This window comes from Salvelinus sp. IW2-2015, linkage group LG33 (genome assembly GCF_002910315.2).
Source record: "Salvelinus sp. IW2-2015 linkage group LG33, ASM291031v2, whole genome shotgun sequence".
NCBI lineage: Eukaryota > Metazoa > Chordata > Actinopteri > Salmoniformes > Salmonidae > Salvelinus > Salvelinus sp. IW2-2015.
Window position 1 is genome coordinate 33,335,426 of NC_036872.1, and position 20,311 is coordinate 33,355,736.

At 42.4% G+C, this 20,311-nt stretch overlaps 1 pseudogene; it reads left to right on the forward strand.

The window, feature by feature from the left end:
* Positions 1 to 11,906: 11,906 nt before the first annotated feature.
* Positions 11,907 to 20,311, forward strand: LOC111957681 (selenoprotein Pa-like; annotated as a pseudogene).

The following is a 20,311-nucleotide window of genomic DNA, read 5'->3' on the forward strand; positions in this document are numbered from 1 at the left end:
ACATTCACATAAGAAGACAATGTTCTATTCTGTCCTTCTCCCCTTCTGATATTCTGCATTGCACCAGATGGTTTAACAGATACATTCACATATGAAGACAAGCCTGACCTCTCCCCTCTCTGGGCCCCAAGTGACTGAGCCCTAGCTGAGAAGGGATAAGTGCAACTGCCAACCCTATAGTCCAAAGGGAAACATTCTAATGACAAGTATCTCACATAAGCATATTATGCAAATAAAACATCTTATCTATGTTACCCAACTAATTCTGATTCATCCGCCACAGACTTAAAAATACAAGTCGATAATACCGAGCCCACAATACGTACCGTAAATACAACAAACAAACACGCACAAAAACCATGGGGAAAACAGAGGGTTAAATAATGAACATGTAATTGGGGAATTGAAACCAGGTGTGTAAAACAAAGACAAAACAAATGGAAAATGAAAAGTGGATCGGCGATGGCTAGAAGGCCGGTGACGTCGACCGCCGAACGCCGCCCGAACAAGGAGAGGGACCGACTTCGGCGGAAGTTGTGACAGAGGCGGTGAGCCCTAGAAGTAAGTTCAATGTGTGCAGCTCACCCTGCACTAATATAAATAACCTGGGCATGTCTACCTCTGCTAATCTTCCCAGTAAAGCAATAAAAACAATCAAACATACCAGAAAAGGGGGAAAAATTGCCCACTTTAACATATGTAGCTTAAGAAATTTGCTAGTAACAGATGACATTCATATTCTGACAACCTCTGAAACTCACTTAGATAATACTTTTGATGATACAGTGGGAGCAATACATGGTTATGAGATCTACAGAAAATACAGAAATGCCAAAGGTGGAGGTGTGGCCGTTAATATTCAGAACCACATTCTTGTAAAGCTTAAAGAGGATCTCATGTTAAATACTGTTGAAGTAATTTGGCTACAGGTTCATCTGCCTCACCTAAAGCCCAGTCTGGTGGGACGCTGCTATAGACCACCAAGTGCTAACAGTCAGTATCTGGATAACATGTGTGAAATGCTTGATAATGTACGTGATATCAATAAAGAGGTATATTTTCTTTGTGATTTAAATATTGACTGGCTTTCATCAGGCTGCTCATTCAAGAGAAAAACTGGGAGGGGTTGTGTTGTGGGTTAAAAATGCACCGCTAAATACTTCACTCACTGCATCAAGTCACACCCTATGAACGGAGCAAACGTATCTCAAAGTCAAGAACGTACAAGAATGTTTTGGGAAAACGGTAGCATTCAGTACAAACCATTCCGCAATGTAGCGAAAGTTAAAGCAAAATGAATGCACCCCTGGTGTGGTGCCTAGTTGAAACAAAATCCTGCTGTACCTGCGGTACTCCAGGAACAGGGTTGCCTACCCATGCTCTAGGGTCCTGTGGTGAAAGGACTGCTGTACAAGGTCAATACCTTGCACAATACCTTGGGTAGTAGCTTTCTTCCAGGGCTCATATTCACAAAGCGCCTCAGAGTAGGGATAGTGACCTAGGATAACCTCCCCCTTGTCAATGTAATTGTACTCTGTGCGAAGGCAAAATTGATTATCCTAAAATCAGTAATACTCTGAAATTCTTTGTAAATATGGGCCCTGGCCTGTCAGCAATGTCACTCCACCTGAAATGCAACAACCACAAAAGCATGACTAAGAATGAGCTTATTCAGTCAGTAACTTAGCTAACTAGCTAATTAAACACTAATGTAAATGTCCACAAGCCCCCTTATCAGCCAAATTATATGGAAACAATGCTTATTTGCAGTAAAATAAGGAGGGGCATTTTTCTTGCCAACTTGCAGTCCCAAAAGCATCAATAAACAGGCAGGGGAACAAAGTAGTTTAACAAAACCTGTTAAAATAGTCAGTAACAAGCTACTCTTTAAAATATATCTACCAATTATATAGCTGAGAGAATGCCAAGAGTGTGCAAAGCTGTCATCAAGGCAAAGGGTGGCTACCTTGAAGAATCTAAAATGATATTTATTTGTTTAACACTTTTTTGGTTACTACATGATTCCATATGTGTTTTTTCATAGTTTTGATGTCTTCAATATTATTCTACAATGTAGAAAATAGTAAAAATAAAGAAAAACCCTTGAATGAGTAGGTGTGGCCAAACTTTTGACTGGTACTATATATATTTGTTTTATATATTTTCCTTTATTATGCTCCCCTATCCCTACTACCCCTCCCCTAATTGGAGTAAACAAATGGACAACAACACTTAGGCATCTACTTCCAGCTTATACACACTACATACACTACCGTTCAAAAGTTTCGGGCCACTTAGAAATGTCCTTGTTTTTGAAAGAAAAGCTCTTTTTTTGTCTATTAAAATAACATCAAATTGATCAGAAATACAGTGCAGACATTGTTAATGTTGTAAATGACTATTGTAGCAGGAAACGGCAGATTTTTATGGAATATCTACATAGGCGTACAGAGGCCCATTATCCGTGACCATCACTCCTGTGTTCCAATGGCACGTTGTGTTAGCTAATCRAAGTTTATCATTTTAAAAGACTAATTGATCATTAGAAAACCCTTTTGCAATTATGTTAATACAGCTTTCTGATTAAAGAAGCAATAAAACTGGCCTTCTTTGGACTAGTTGAGTATCTGGAGCATCAGCATTTGTGGGTTCCATTACAGGCTCAAAATGGCCAGAAACAAATAACTTTCTTCTGAAACTCGTCAGTCTATTCTTGTTCTGAGAAATGAAGGCTATTCCAATGCGAGAAATTGCCAAGAAACTGAAGATCTCGTACAACGCTGTGTACTACTCCCTTCACAGAACAGCGCAAACTGTCTCTAACCAGAATAGAAAGAGGAGTGGGAGGCTCTGGTGCACAACTGAGCAAGAGGACAAGTGCATTAGTGTCTAGTTTGAGAAACAGACGCCTCACAAGTCCTCAACTGGCAGCTTCATTAAATAGTACCCGCAAAACACCAGTCTCAACGTCAACAGTGAAGAGGCGGTTTCTGGATGCTGGCCTTCTAGGCAGAGTTGCAAAGAAAAAGCCATATATCAGACTGGCCAACAAAAATAAAAGATTAAGATGGGCAAAAGAACACAGACACTGGACAGAGGAACTCTGCCTAGAAGGCCAGCATCCCGGAGTCGCCTCTTCACTGTTGACGTTGAGACTGGTGTTTTGCGGGAAGTCTTGTGGAAGAGGATCTTCAGATCCACAGCCTCCAGTGGTTAAAAGGTGTCCTCACAAGGTGCATCCAAAACCAAAGCTAATACCCAAGTGGGCGCAATAGGTTTAGAAACAGGTCTGTGACAGTGCACACCTTTTAGGAACCGCACTACTAGGGCATAAGGTTGAAAAGCTCCTGCTTGAAAGCTCCTGTAGGAACATTAAAATGTCCCCCAGAGAACTCTGAAAAGGCACAATTTATTTTGGCACCATAGCCAGGGTCAAAGCCTTGGCCGAGGGTGCCAAACCCACCCATGCGCCTGGGACAACAGATCCCTGCGCAGTGGGACTTGCCATGTGTCCCCGGCCAACAGGCAAATGATCCTCGCAAACCAAGGTTGCTTGGGCCAAAGGGGAGCCACACGAATCGACAACAAGCCCTCCAGGCGCCCCCTTTCCAATGTGGGCTGAATCAGCTCCACAGGGAAAAATCCGTAGAGGAGGGTTCGAGGCCACTGGGGTGCCAGAGCATCCGTCGAGTCCCTTATAGAGAAAAACAGACGACATTGAGAGTTTTTTCTTGCAAAGCATCAAATGCTTACGTCTGCCCTGCCGAGCATTTCCCATATCTGGTAGACCACCCAGGGGTGTAGCCTCCACTCCTGAGAAAGAGGGTCCCACCTGGATAAAAGAGTTGAGGCAACCAGGGACATGCGTCGCCCGTAGCAATACCATGTGCACACTGATGCTCTGCAATAGGGAGCGAGGCAAGGTTAGGAGGGAGAGAGACAGGGGGCTTGTTTGTCATTGCAGCCGACAGTGCAGGCAACAGCCGACTGACTGATCGACAAAGAACATTGCATCATAAATAATTACTCATTATTATTTGTRGTCAGTCAGTCACAATTTACCCATAATACATTATGGTTTTAATCCTCTTGAACACAACCAGTTTCTCCCTGTCTGTTGATGCACGCCACTGACATATTGTCGCTCCGGGGGGATGCTTCTGTCGCTTGCGGGATACAACTGACAATAGCAGAGGGTCCCACCACTGGGCCAGGGCCGGTCGGCATGACGGGGACACCCGAAGCGACTGGCTTAGCTGCAAGATGCGTCCAGGTGAGGGGCTAGCACAGGGGAATGACTTCCATCACAGAAGCCATCAACCACAGTAGGTGTAAGCACTGGCAAAAACACACTGTGTGACCCAGCCAAAATATGGGCTAAGCAGAGCCGGAACCCGGACACCCTCCGCGGGTATACAAAAGCGCGATATGCGTGTGAGTCTAGCTCAAGACCCAGAAACGGAATGTGCTGAGACGGAGTCAGACAGCTCTTTTTCTGGTTTCTTATGAAGCCTAGAGACCAGACATGGGACAGTACCATGGATGTGTGTAACACTGTTTGCTCCCTCAACTCTGCTGCCACCAGCCAATAGGCTGTCATTCTGAGGCGCTTGTTGTTGTTGTTGTTGTTGTTGTTTTTCTTCTTCTTCTATGATATAATGGCGGTCTGTAAACCAACGTTAAAGGTGCATGCCGCCACCTACTGTGCTGGAGTGTGTGGTCAATCACGGTTAGCAACATTTCTATATCCTCCTACCTAACTCAGTACTTTGAGAAAATAAAAAAGAGCCCTACTAACTTCTAATAGACCCTCCCCCATCCCCAAATTCCCTAACAACCCCCCCCCCCGATCCTTACACTCTATGAGATGCTTGTTGAGGGCATGTAGGTCTAAAATGGGACACAAAGCCCCGTTCCTTTTTGAAACCAGGAAACACTGGATCTTCTACAAAGGAACCACTCGGATTGCCTGCTTCTGGAGACCGGAGGATATTTCCTTCCTCAAAACAGGCACTGAGGGGACTCACAACAAATTGTAGCCTGTAACCTGACCTCACTGTTAGTATCATCCATGGCGACTCTGCACATGCGCGCCATTGGTCGGAGCAGACAGCGAGCCTCCCATGAAGTGCCATCTGAAGGGGCCGGATGCTATCTTGTGGACTGGGAGAGATCGGTTATTTTTCCATTTCTACCATTCTTGACAACGGTGTGTCTGAACGTGGAGAATGGACACTTTTCATTAAACTTAAATGCGGGAAGCACAACACTTTGGACACCCGTGAACACGGTGGAACTTGCAATTGAAAAAAACAGTGCCCGTCCCACGCTGGGTTCCCGGCCCCCTCTGGGTACAAGGGCTCCGGCATTCAGTGACATCCCCTGATTGGCAGTGCCACCTGGGGGTACTGTTGTCACAACAAGCCTCACTCGGTTTAGGTGGTAAGATGCGTTCCGGTAACCATCTGGAACCCAGCAGTGGACCGCACACATAAAAAATAAACCCAGGGAAAATACGTTTATCATGGAGGCTATCCTACTGACCAGTCATATGTGCTGGCGACAAAGTGCCTTGTGACCTAACTGAGAACGGGACAGAATTTAATTCCTAGGAATGAAAAGCTTTGAGCTGTAGAAAGACAGCTCATTCCGGGGTTCATATGAACCACAAGGAGTGTGTGGGATAATAGCATGGTCGTGTTCAACCCTTCTTGTTCCCTCGACTCTGCTACCAACAAACAATTGCCACAGAGCCCATAACCTGTATCGCTAGACAGCTCATAGGGACTAGTGAGCTACAGGCAAGAATAAGCAATCAATCCCAGTAATGCTCCACCTAAGGGGAGGGGTGCCTCCTTGTGGACAGAGAGTGATTCGTCCAATTTATTAATCTCATCTCATCGATATACCCCTTGAACCCCGTGAACACCATGGTACATAATGTTGCAGCTACTGTCTCTTATGACCGAAAATAACTTCTGGACATCAGAACAGCGACTACTCACCTCGAACTGGACAAATATTTTTTCTTTAATGAGTCCGACGCGAAGGATATACTGCTTTCTCGGGAACGGGCCCAAATCCACGTCATTTGTAGGCGAGTGAGTAAACTTCCACTACCATCCCTTCTATTGGCCAACGTGCAATCATTGGAAAACAAAATGGATGATACACGATCAAGACTATCCTACCAACGGGACATTAAGCACTGTAATATCCAATGTTTCACAGAGTCGTGGCTGAACGACGACACAGATAATATAGAGCTGGCGGGATTTTCTATGCATCGGCAGGATAGAGAAGCTACGTTTGGTAAGACAAGGTTTGTGCGCGATGTCTAATAGTCTTGGTTGTATCATAAGGTAGAGTACCTTTTGATAAGCTGTAGACCACACTATCTACCAAGAGAGTTCTCATTTATATTATTCGTAGCCATCTATTTTCGGGATCAGTGTCTCATCCATGGGACAGTTGAGCTAACGTAGGCTAATGTGATTAGCATGAGGTTATATGTAACAAGAAAATTTCCCAGGACATCTGATATTGTCAGAAAGCTTAAATTCTTGTTAATCTAACCGCACTGTCCAATTTACAGTAGCTGTTACAACGGAAGAATACCATGCTATTGTTTGAGGAGAGTGCACAGTTTTGAACTTGAAAAGTTATTAATAAACAAATTAGTCAAATTTGGGCAGTCTTGATACAACATTTTGAGCAGAAATGCAATGGTTCATTGGATCAGGCTAAAACTTTGCACATACACTGCTGCAATCTAGTGGCCAAAATCTGAATTGCACCTGGCCTGGAATAATACTGGAATAATAAATTATGGCCTTTCTCTTGCATTTCAAAGATGATGGTACAAAGAAATACAAAAAAAAACGTTTTTTTCTTTGTATTATCTTTTACCAGATCTAATGTGTCATATTCTCCTACATTCCTTTCACATTTCCACAAACTTCAAAGTGTTTCCTTTCAAATGGTATCAAGCAAATGCATATCCTTGCTTCAGGGCCTGAGCTACAGGCAGTTACATTTGGGTATGTCATTTCAGGCGAAAAATGAAAAAAAAGGCGGATCCTTAAGAGGATCTTAAATCTGTTTTACCTCATTTCTACCAGCATGTCACATGTGCAACCACAGAGGGAAAAAACTCTACAGCACTTTTACTCCACATACAGAGATGCATACAAAGCTCTTCCTTACCCTCCATTTGGAAAATCTGACCATAATTATATTATCCTGATTCCTGCTTACAAGTAAAACCTAAAGCAGGAGGTACCAGTGACTCGCTCAATACGGAAGTGGCAAGTGTCTTCACTGACATTTTCAACCTCTCCCTGACCGAGTCTGTAATACCTACATGTTTCAAGCAGACCACCATTGTCCTTGTGCCCAAGAAAGCGACGGTAACCTGCCTAAGTGATTACCGCCCCATAGCACTCACGTTGATAGCCATGAAGCGCTTTGAAAGGCTGGTCATGGCTCACATCAACAGCATCATCATGGATACCCTAGACCCACTCCAATTCGCATACTGCCCCAACAGATCCACAGATGATGCAATCGCACTCCATATTGCCCTTTCCCACCTGGACAAAAGGAACACCCATATGAGAATACTATTCATTGACTAGAGCTCAGCCGTCAACACCATAGTGCCCACAAAGCTCATCAATAAGCTAAGGACCCTGGGACTAAACACCACCCTCTGCAACTGCATCCCGGACTTCCTGACGGGCCACCCCCAGGTGGTAAGGGTAGGCAACAACACATCTGCCATGCTGATCCTCAACACTGGGGCCCCTCAGGGGTACGTGCTTAGTCCCCTCCTGTGTTCCCTGTTCACCCACGACTGCGTGGCCAAACACGACTCCAACACCATCATTAAGTTTGCTGACGACACAGCAGTGGTAGGCCTGAWRACCGACAACGATGAGACAGCCTATAGGGAGGAGGTCAGAGACCTGSCAGTGTGGTGCCAGGACAACAACCTCTGCCTCATTGTGAGCAAGACAAAGGAGCTGATAGTGGACTACAGGAAAAGGCTGGCCGAACAGGCCCCCATTAGCATCGACGGGGCTGTAGTGGAGCGGGTCGAGAGTTTCAAGTTCCTTGGTGTGTACATCACCAACAAACTACCATGGTCCAAACACACCAAGACCGTTGTGAAGAGGGCACGACAACACCTTTCCCCCCTGAGGGGGAAAAAAGTTCCACAGCTGCACCATCTAGAATATTCTGACCGGTTGCATCACTGCCTGGTATGGCAACTGCTTGGCATCTGACCATAAGGCGCTATAGAGGGTAATGCATTCGGCCCAGTACATCACTGGGACCAAGCTTCCTACCATCCAGGACCTGTATACTAGGCAGTGTCAGAGGAAAGCCCAAAATATTGTCAAATACTCCAGCCACCCAAGTCATAGACTATTCTCTCTGCTACCGTACGGTAAGCAGTACCGGAGCGCCAAGTCAAGGGAAAAAAAGGCTACTTAACAGCTTCTACCCCCAAGCCARAAGACTGCTGAACAATGAATGAAATGGCCAATCGGACTATTTACATTGACACCCCCCCCCATTTGTTTTTACACTACTGCTACTCGCTGTTAATTATCTGTGCATAGTCACGTTACCCATATCTACATGAACAAATTACCTCGACTAACTTGTAACCCCGCACATTGACTCGGTACCGGTACCGCCTGTATGTGGCCTCGTTATTGTTATTTCATTGTGTTACTTTTTATGATTTTTGACTTTAGTTTATTTGGTAAACTCTTTCTGGTAAACTTTGATTTGATTTGGTAAACACAGGCTAGGGAGATCTTATACGTTTTGTTCTATGAGATAATATTCATCAGCTAARGTTACATTTTGTGAATTTTGAAGGATAAATGTAATCCCAAAAAGCACATAAAGCACATAAAGGCTTCATCATTCATTAAGGTCATGTTAACTGACTGATATTATCTCATAGAACAAAACGTATAAGATCTCCTATGCATGTGTTAACCTCAGACCTTATTTTCAGCGTTTATCCCGAAACCGTTTTCTTTCCCCATTCATTTTCCCATAGGAATGGCTGAACAAACCAGAGGTAAATCATTTCCAGTTTTTAGGACTATAAGCTGGTGAGATCTTTAGAAATGACTAGAATCAACTAATCTCTCATGGGCAAATTCTGATAAGGAAGCTGACCAAATTTAGCAAGAAGGTACTTCTGGATAAACAAATCTAGTCTAGAAGAGAATAAAATAGAACTATTATCAATTTTGTGTGGTCTGCCTTTCTGCCTATTTCACATAGAATATATTAATTGTCTGCAATGGAATAACTTGTCTCAAAGGTTTTCAAATTAGCCTACACAGCATTTGTAATCTGCCGTTGTCAACATACACCTTTTGAATTTGCAGACAAGACAATTTTCTAAGTTAATCGTTTACGCTTAAGATAGTATCATTGAGTTCAGTTCAAGTTCAAGTTTTTTTGTCACATGCACAATTACAGTGAAATGCTTAACTTGCAAGCTCTACCCAAAAGTGCAGTGATCAATATCAAAATAGTAATTAATTGTTATATATATATATATATATATATATATATATATATATATATATATATATATATATATATATATATATATATATATATATAATATATATATATATACTGTATATATATATATATCTACAGTACCAGTCAAAAGTTTGGACACACCTACTCATTCAAGGGTTTTTCTTTATTTTTACTATTTTCTACATTGTAGAATAATAGTGAAGACATCAAAACTATGAAATAACACATATGGAATCATGTAGTTACCAAAAAGGTTTTAAACAAATCTAAATATATTTTATTTTTTACGTTCTTCAAAGTAGCTATCCTTTGCATTGATGACAGCTTTGCACACTCTTGGCATTCTCTCAACCAGCTTCACTTGGAATGCTTTTCCAACGGTCTTGAAGCAGATCCCACATATGCTGAGCACTTGTTGGCTGTTTATCCTTGACTCTGTGGTCCAACTCATCCCTAACCATCTCAATTGGGTTGAGGTCGGGTGATTGTGGAGGCCAGGTCATCTGATGTAGCACTCCATCACTCTCCTTCTTGGTCAAATAGCCCTTACACAGCCTGGAGGTGTGTTTTGGGTCATTGTCCTGTTGAAAAATAAATGATAGTCCCACTAAGCGCAAACCAGATGGGATGGTCTATCGCTGCAGAATGCTGTGGTAGCCATGCTGGTTAAGTGTGKCTWGAATTCTAAATAAATCACAGACAGTGTCACCAGCAAAGCACTCCCACACCATCACACCTCCTCCTCCATGTTTCATGGTGGGAACCACACGTGCAGAGATCATCCATTCACCTACTCTGCGTCTCATAAAGACACAGCGGTTGGAATAAAACATCTCAAATTTGGACTCATCAGACCAAAGGACAGATTTCCACCGGTCTAATGTCCATTGCTCATATTTCTTGGCCCAAGCAAGTCTCTTCTTCTTCTTGGGTTCCTTTAGTAATGGTTTCTTTGCAGCAATTCYACCATAAAGGCCTCATTCACGCATTCTCTTCTGAACAGTTGATTTTGAGATGTGTCTGTCACTTGAACTCTGTGAAGCATTTATTTGGGCTGCAATTTCTGAGGCTGGTAACTCTAATGACCGTATCCTCTGCAGCAGAGGTAACTTTGGGGTTCCCTTTCCTGTGGCAGTCCTCARGAGAGCCAGTTTCTTTATAGCGCTTGGAGGTTTTTGCGACTGCACTTAGCCAATTAACTTGCCTAAATATTTTGAAATAACTTACATTTGTTTTGAAAAGATAAGCTTGAATAGGCATGGACTGATTGATCCAACAACCAAAAACACATATCTTAGTTAAGCTTTCCTAATGAACCAGAAAATCTGTAGTTATTTCTGTTTGTTTATCAAAGTTTGCTGACWAACCCATTGATCCTACTTTGTAGTAGGCCTATTTCCTATTTGTATTTGTTTTGGATCTCCATTAGTTGCTGCCAAGGCAGCAGATACTCTCCTAGGGTCCAGCAAAAAATAAGGCAGTAATTTATTTTATAATAACACTTTTAAACATTAAAATACATTTTACAACAGATTTCACAATACATTAAGTGTACCCCTCAGTTTTAAATGAAATCATTCAAATCACATTTTAATTGTCACATGCTTCATAAGAGAACAAGTGTAAACTAATAGTGAAAATTACTGACTGAGCATTTTGTTGGATTAAGGTTAAAAGACAAAATGCTCTTACGTTGAGGAGGTTTTGCAAATCCAATTCATTTTCCACATTGATTTAACTTCAACACATWGATTTTTTGGGGTCGAAATGACGTGGAAAAATATTGATTCAACATTTTTTTGCCCAGTGGGCTGTTCTACAGATCTATGTGTGGACCAATTCAAATAAATACCATCACTGTGTCATCTAAATGGGCCAAAGATTGTTTTTTTGATACAATCTTGATTGTCTTTCAACTTCTACCCAATTACACCTGTACTGTAATCTTACCTGTGGATAAACCTTGTCCTATGGTACCTACTGCCATAATAGGGAGAAGAGTTCAACCAAGTCTTATGTCATTGACTTGCTGTGGTCCTATCTTCTAGCTAGCTGACTTCTGCCCCTTAGTGATCACTGTTTCATAAGCTGACCTAGATTCATACGGAATGAGAAACACTTTGCTGCTTAAGGACTTAAGTTCTGTGTTTCCCAAGAGTTCATTGCATCCTTGTATTTTTTTATGATGTCTTTGGAACTTTGACTTTTATGTCTCTGCGCCCTTGAAATGGAACACCAGAGATAAGCCATTGGCAGTTAAAACCTCTTTGTAGAAGATTGGAATTTTCATACCATGCTCCAAGACAGTACATGGAACAACCTTGAGATTTTTTTGTGCATTTTTCTGTTCAACTTTACAACACAGTATAGCCTTCATGGGTTGCAGGTCCATACATGCACGCTCTCTCTCCTTTTTGTTAGATTTATCTGTTTTGTGTCAAATTGTTCAGTTAGGCGATCAGGTGATATACTGTACTTGTGCTGACTTGCATAACATGCTGGACACTGGCCAACCCCCACTTCCTCTCCTTCCCCTCACCCCGTTTCTTCACTACTCCTTTTTCACTTCTCCCCTTCAGAGAAAAACAGGCTGTCAAAATGTTCTGTTCTTTAACCATTCTGTGGCAGGCTTCACTTTTTCAGGCAAAGGAATGAGACAGAGGTAGTCATATGATCTGCATGCAAATCAAGTGAGATATAGGGACATTTTGATTTACAAGCCTAGTGCGCACAGACATGACAAACAATTACAAAGCAAAAATGATGGTTAAAAGTTCACTGTTACTTTCCATGCTATTCTCAAGATATGTGTACTCCCCTTCTCTCTCTCTCTTTTTTTCCTCTCTCTCTTTCTCTCTCTATCACACACACATGCAAGATGTGCAGTAGTGCATCTGCACAGAACCCCATCATGAACTTTGTCTTCCTTTCGGGTATACAGGAAAATAACAGTGCGAGTATAAAAGGGGGGAGCAGAGGGAGTTGTTGTTGTTCCAAAAGCTACTGCCAGACAGAGCTGAGCTGACTAAGGAGGGACATTTTAACAGAGGGTAAGTGACTGCAGAATTATTTTGTAACTTGTTGTGCATTCTGATAATACAGAGAACAGCCTACATCTCTCTCTCTTTTCTGTATATAACCTGTGATGCACGATATGAACAAATTGAGATAGTGTTTTGCAATTATTTTTTTAAACTTTGTTTTTTGATGCTCCGTGCGGCATATATTTAATCATTTCCAGTTGGTTCACAATTAAGTGTTTCTATAGCATTAATATGCAGAGAAAGAGAGAGAACCTTCTGCATTTACCCACCCGTCTCCGAATCTTCATTTTTCTGTTGTTCATCAGTTTGCCTTTGGTTGTGCAATAGAATACAAATAAAATAAATGAAACAACAAAATGATATCCCTATAATAAAAGGCAAGAAGTGTAAAACATCAGAAATAATTACCTTATATTCTAATCACAAATTTATTTCATATCAGCAGATAAATATATATTTTTTCAAAGTCAGTCAAAACTGGAGAAATGTAACCACTCTCAAATTCATAGACAGAGCTATGGATGCAAGAACTGACCCTCCATAATATGAAAATAATAGTTTTAACCATGTTTTGTGGCTATACAGCYTTTGTTWACATTTACTTTATTTACAAACATTGGTGTAAACATTTGGGTTCTGATGGGCTACGACAGTTGAACTAAGCTCACAAGGCATTTGGGTTCTGATGGGCTACGACAGTTGAACTAAGCTCACAAGGCATTTGGGTTCTGATGGGCTACGACAGTTGAACTAAGCTCACAAGGCATTTGGGTTCTGATGGGCTACGACAGTTGAACTAAGCTCACAAGCATTTGGGTTCTGATGGGCTACGACAGTTGAACTAAGCTCACAAGGCATTTGGGTTCTGATGGGCTACGACAGTTGAACTAAGCTCACAAGGCATTTGGTTCTGATGGGCTACGACAGTTGAACTAAGCTCACAAGGCATTTGGGTTCTGATGGGCTAACGACAGTTGAACTAAGCTCACAAAGGCATTGGGTTCTGATGGGCTACGGACAGTTGAACTAAGCTCACAAGGCATTTGGGGTTCTGAAATGGGCTACGACAGTTGAACTAAGCTCACAAGGCATTTGGGTTCTGATGGGCTACGACAGTTGAACTAAGCTCACAAGGCATTTGTAAGGACCAGTACCAAATTATTGTGCACTCACAAATGTAAGTTGCTCTGGGTAAGAGCATCTGCTAAATTACAACAACAAAAAATATATATATATATTCTTCAAGAATCAATGGGTACATATAATTAATTTATGAGTCCAAAAATGGATGCAGCAACTGCAGATTGCTCCTTTACCTGCCATTGAAAAGACCTAATAAATCAGTTCCTTTCAGAGAAAGAGAAGTAATTTAGGAACATTTGGACACACCCAACGTTTGTACATAGGGAACATCCCCCTCATTCTCTGAGATTGTCAGCTTGAGCTTTCTCTTTAGTGTTGACACAGGAAAGGGACACTGTTCAAATCTTCATTACCTGAGTTGACTCTAACCTTTGTCTTACTTCTTTCTCTCTCTCTGTCTCTCTCTTCTACTCACACACCCTCAGCAGATCGAGCCTGCTGCAAGGCACCGTGATGAAGGCGGGGCTCAGCCTGCTCCTGGCTCTCTGCCTGCTCCCTGGGGGCGGAGCAGAGGGGGAGGGGACCCGCTGTAAGCCACCACCTGGTTGGAGCATTGGGGAGGTGGAGCCAATGAAGGGGGTTATGGGGCAGGTCACGGTGGTGGCCCTCCTCCAGGCCAGTTGATTGTTCTGCTTGGTGCAGGCATCCTTGTAAGTGGACCAGATAGGGCTCTGTTCCATTCCCTTAGCCACTTTCCTACCCCTAGTGGAGTGTGTGTTTTTTTTAAAGAATCTTTAAAATTGACACTTTTCCGGTTGTCAACAGCACATCTCTTTATAGAACGCCCGTTCTTTATTTTGTTATAACATTATTTATTTTGGCCATCTCTCCATATCCTCATTTTTCACTTCCTTGTTGTGTTCCTTTGAGCAGATTGGATGAGCTGCGCCTGAAGCTGGAGGGCCAGGGTCTGGACAATGTGACCTATATGGTGGTGAACCACCAGGCAGACCAGGCCCAGCACCTCCACACGTTGCTGAGCCAGAAACTGTCTGAGAACATCATATTGTACAAACAGGTGCCCAAACAGGATGACGTGTGGCAGGCCCTGGCTGGAAAGAAGGATGACTTCCTCATCTATGACAGGTCAGCTCCTTACTGTGGTCTGTCTGTCTGTCTGTCTGTCTGTCTGTCTGTCTGTCTGTCTGTCTGTCTGTCTGTCTGTCTGTCTGTCTCGTCTGTCTCGTCTGTCTCGTCTGTCTCGTCTGTCTGTCTCGTCTGTCTCGTCTGTCTGTCTCGTCTGTCTGTCTCTTGCCTGCCTGCGCTTGGTCTGCTCAGAAATACAAAACAGTGCTCAGCATTCTGTCTGTTCCTCTCTCTCTTTCACACACAGTATCTTGTCTTATACAGTATCATATACATACCTCTTTTTCCTACAGCATGCTGCTGTGTAATCATTAAAGTATCCCTCTCTCTCACTCTCAATTAAATTCAAAGGGATTTATATGCATGGGAAACTGTATGTTTACATTTCCAAAGCAAGTGAAATACAGTGCCTTCAGAAAATGTTCATACCCCTTGACTTATTCCACATGTTGTTGTGCTACAGCCTGAATTCTAAATGTATTAAATTAATTGTTTTCTCTCACCCATCTACACGCAAAAGCCCATAACTACAAAGTGAAAACATGTTTTTAGAAATGTTTGCAAATTTATTGAAAATGAAATATAAAATTCTCCCCCTTGAGTCAATACTTTGTAGAAGCACCTTTGGCAGCGATTACAGCTGTGTCTTTCTGGGAAAGCCTCCAAGAGCTTTCCACACCTGGATTGTGCAACATTTGCCCATTATTCTTTTCAAATTGCTTCAAGCTTTGTCAAATTGGTTGTTGATTGTTGCTAGACAACCATTTTTAAGTCTTGCCATAGATTTTCAAGAAGATTTAAGTCAAACCGATTACTCGGCCACTCAGGAACATTCACTGTCTACTTGGTAAACAACTCCAGTCTAGATTTGGCCTTCTGTTTTAGGTTATTGTCCTGCTGAAAGGTAAATGTATCTCCTAGTGTTCTTTGGAAAGCAGACTAAACCAGGGTTTCCTCTAGGATTTTGCCTGTGCTTAGCTCCATTCAATTTATTTTTCATCCTGAAAAACTCCCCAGTCCTTAACAATTACAATAATACCCATAACATGATGCAGCACCCACTGTAATTGAAAATATGGAGAGTGGTACTCAGTTATGTATTAGATTAGTATTGTGGAGTAACTACAATGTTGTTGATCCATCCTCAGTTTTCTCCTATCACAGCCATTAAACTATGTTACTATTTTAAAGTCACCATTGGCTTCATGGTGAAATTCCTTAGTGGTTTCCTTCCTCTCCGGCAACTGAGTTTTTGTAGTGACTGGGTGTATTGATACATCATCCAAAGTGTAATTAATAACTTCACCATGCTRAAAGGGATATTCAATGTCTTATTTTGTTTTGCATTTACCAATAGGCGCCCTTCTTTGCAAGGCATTGGAAAATCTCGCTGCTCTTTGTGGTTGAATCTGTGTTTGATATTCACTGCTCGACTGAGGGACCTTACAATTGTATATGTGGGGTACAGAGATGAGGTAGTCATTAAAAAATAATGTTAAACACTATTATTGCACACAGAGCCAGTCAATGCAACTTATTATGTGACTTGTTAAGCACATTTATACTCCTGAACTTATTTAGAATTGCCATAACAAATGGGCTGAATACTTTAACAATTTCTAAAAACATAATTCCACTTTGACATTATAGGGTATTGTGTYTAGTAGGCCAGTGACACAACATTTAAATTTAATCTATTTTAAATTCAGTCTGAAACACAACAAACTGTGGAAAAAGTCAAGGGGTTTTACAAAAGTGAAATAAACAATCAGAAATGAACAGTAAACATTACACTCACAAAAGATTCAAAAGTATAGAGGCATTTCAGATGTTATATTATGGCCATATACAGTGTTGTAACACTGAAAATAGTTGACGTAAAAAGGGGAAAATACATAAACATAAATATGGGTTGTATTAACAGTAGTTTGCCCTTTTCTTGTGGCAACAGGTCACACAACTTGCTGATGTGATAGCACTCTATGGTATTTCACTTAATTTGTTTTCTAATTCTTTGTGGATCTGTGTAATCTGAGGGAAATATGTGTCTCTAATATGGCCATACATTTGGCAGGAGGTTAGGAAGTGCAGCTCAGTTTCCATCTCATTTTGTGGGCAGTGCCTGTCTTCTCTCGAGAGCCAGGTCTTCCTACGGTGGCATCTCTCAACAGCAAGGCTATGCTCACTGAGTCTGTACATAGTCAAAGCTTTCATTAATTTTGGGTCAGTCACTCAGTTATTTTCCAACTGTGTACTCTCTGATTAGGGCCAAATAGCATTCCAGTTTGCTCAGTTTTTTAATAAATTCTTTCCAATGTGTCAAATAATGATCTTTTAATTTTCAAATGATTTGGTTGGGTCTAATTGTGTTGCTGTCCTGGGGCTCTGTGGGGTCTGTTTGTGTTTGTGAACAGAGCCCCAGGATCAGCTTTCCTAGGGGACTCTTCTCCAGGTTCATCTCTCTGTAGGTGATGGCTTTGTTATGGAAGGTTTGGGAATTGCTTCCGTTAAGGTGGTTGTAGAATTAACAGCTAATTCCTGGATTTTGATAATTAGCGGGTATCCTCCTAATTCTGCTCTCCATGTGTTATTGGTGTTTTACATTGTACACGGAGGAGGTTTTTGTAGAATTATGCATGAAGTCTCAATTTGGTATTTGTCCAATTTTGTGAATTCTTGGTTGGTGAGCGGACACCAGACCTCACAACCATAAAGGACAATGGGTTCTATAACTGATTCAAGTATTTTTAGCCAGATTCTAACTGGAGTTTTATGATTCTTTTGATGTCATAGAATGCCCTTCTTGCCTTGTCTCTCAAATCGTTCACAGCTTTGTGGAAGTTACCTGTGGTGCTGATGTTTAGGCCAAGGTATGTATAGTTTTTTGTGTGCTCTAGGGCAACGGTGTCTAGATGGAATTTGTATTTGTGGTCCTAGCATCTGGACCTTTTTTGGAACACCAATATTTTTGTCCTACTGAGATTCACTGTCAGGGCGCAGGTCTGTTAATGATAATCCAGAGGATTTTCCCAAGGTTGCTGTTGATGCATATGCCACGGTAGTTATTGGGGTAAATTTGTCTCCACTTTTGTGGATGGGGTGATCATTAGTTGGTTCCAAATATTAGGGAAGATGCCAGAGCTGAGGATCATGTTAAGGAGTTTAAGTATAGCCACTTAGAATTTGTGGTCTGCATATCTTATCATTTTATTTAGGATACCATAAACACCATAGACCTTTTTGGATTGGAGGTTTTGTATTTTGTCCTGTAGTTCATTCAATGTAATTGAAGAATCCAGTGTGTTCTGCTAGTCTTTAATAGCTGATTCTAAGATGTGTAATTGATCATGTATATGCTTTTGTCTCTCTCTCTCTCTCTCTCTCTCTCTCTCTCTCTCTCTCTCTCTCTCTCTCTCTCAGGTGTGGTCGTCTGACCCACCATATCTTCCTCCCCTTTTCCATCCTGGGTAGTCCCTACGTAGAGAACGCCATTAAGGAGACCTACTGCCAACGCATCTGTGGGGACTGCACGTATGAGGTACACACTCTCACACACAATCGGTATGTCTGTGTTTGTATGTGGGAATTAGTTCTATGACAAACCATCCAACACCCATCCTCCTCTCTCACACACAGAGCACAGAGATCCCAGCAGAGTGCAACAGGATGGTAGAGGTAAAGCCTGAGGGAGAAGAGAAGCCAGTCACTGGAGGGGATACACCTCACGGTGGACGCGGCCATCATCACCATGGCAATGGGCACGGTCACCATGGCAAAAGCCATGGTCACGGTCACCATGGCGAGAGTGAGGTGGGGCGCGATCACGGTCGTGGCCATGGGGTGGAGCAGCAGCAACACCAACATGGTGCTGAGGGGCTCCACCAAGGCCAGGCCCATGGCCAATTGCACGTTGGTCAGGAGCATATGGGTCAGCAGCCCAAGGAGACGCAGGAAGGGCATACTATGCAGAGGCCCTGAGTGAAGGGGAGGGCCAGGTGAAAGGCGGAGCTCAGTTGACATTTGAAGGAGGGGTCTGATATAAGTCCCTCCTCCAAGGTCAGCTGATGCTGACACTGACGGGGGCTGTTTGGCAATGGGGTGAGCAACGAGCCAATCGGGCTCTGACACTGTGATGAGGCGCTGCCCGCCTCCTGACAGTGACAGGGACTGATGGGCGACTCCACCAATCACATCAGGGAGACCTGACAGTGACGCTCGCCCCCCGCTGACTGACAGCAGCCTCCGCCAGTGATGTCAGCCTGATCCCCGGGTGTTGAAACCTGAGGCTGAGAGCAGCTGTAAGCAGGGCCATGGCTCTGTGAAAGTTACCTTGCTTATAGGCCTCATATTAACATCTGTGAGACCAACACCGGGGCAAAGCGCTCATACCATCTTACCAACTAGTATTGCTCCGGTACTGTAAAGCCACACTTGATAGAGAGGGATGGAGGAATACATTGGGTCTGGTAGAAGAATGCTAAGCCTAAACCTATTACGATATGGGGAACAGGATGGTATTTGAGATGTACCCAAAGAGATAGTATGACATCAAGGAAGGTAGCCTCCACCCTCTCTCTCTCTATCAGTGCGTTGGTGTCACCCTCCCGGTAATGTATGGGGTGACTATGTTGACGTTTCTCCCCCTCCGTTTTGCTCCCTCCATCCAAAATGAAGGCAGGCACAGAAACTACGCTTTAGTGGTGTCTGTCTGATGTCCGGCTGGGGAGAGGGGAGGGAGAGGGCCATACAATATGACCACCCCCTAAAGTTCAAAGTTCACAATATCGAGAGCTTTGGAAGGAGTATGAAGGAGTAGCGGCCAATGTTGAAATAAACTGACATCATGGCCAGAAATGAAAGATTTAAACCAAAGTTAGACATTGTTATATTCAGCGTTAGTTAGACATTGTTATATTCAGCGTTAGTTAGACATTGTTATATTCAGCGTTAGCAAAACCAATTTGGTTAAAATACATTATTGATAGAGTAAGATTTTTCTATTATGACCCCATCAACCTTTTCAACTTTTTCTTCAACTAAAAATCTAATGTCACTCCTTTCAAGCAACCACATTTACTTTTACCTTTGAATTAACGCTGTTTATTAAAGCAGTAGTATGTTTTGTAGACAAAATTCAATATTCACAGTTGTAATAATGTGTGTTTAGTTTTCCATTTTTCTGTCACTGTTATTGCTGTTGGCAATATTACACACATATCTATAATGCACTGTTTGTGAACTAACAAAACAAAGTGACCACTTTTCAACTAACAAAACCAGCTGGAATGAAGGTGGGTAGAGAGAAATATTGAATATGCTGTACTTAATTAAGGTCTCTGGGGAAGACTACGGTCACCTAGAACACCCTATGCTTTGTACAGAGCAAATTCTTTCTGACTGTGGAGTGTAGGTGGTGGAACATGTAAGAAAATATCAATAAAGAATGGTTGATGCACTCA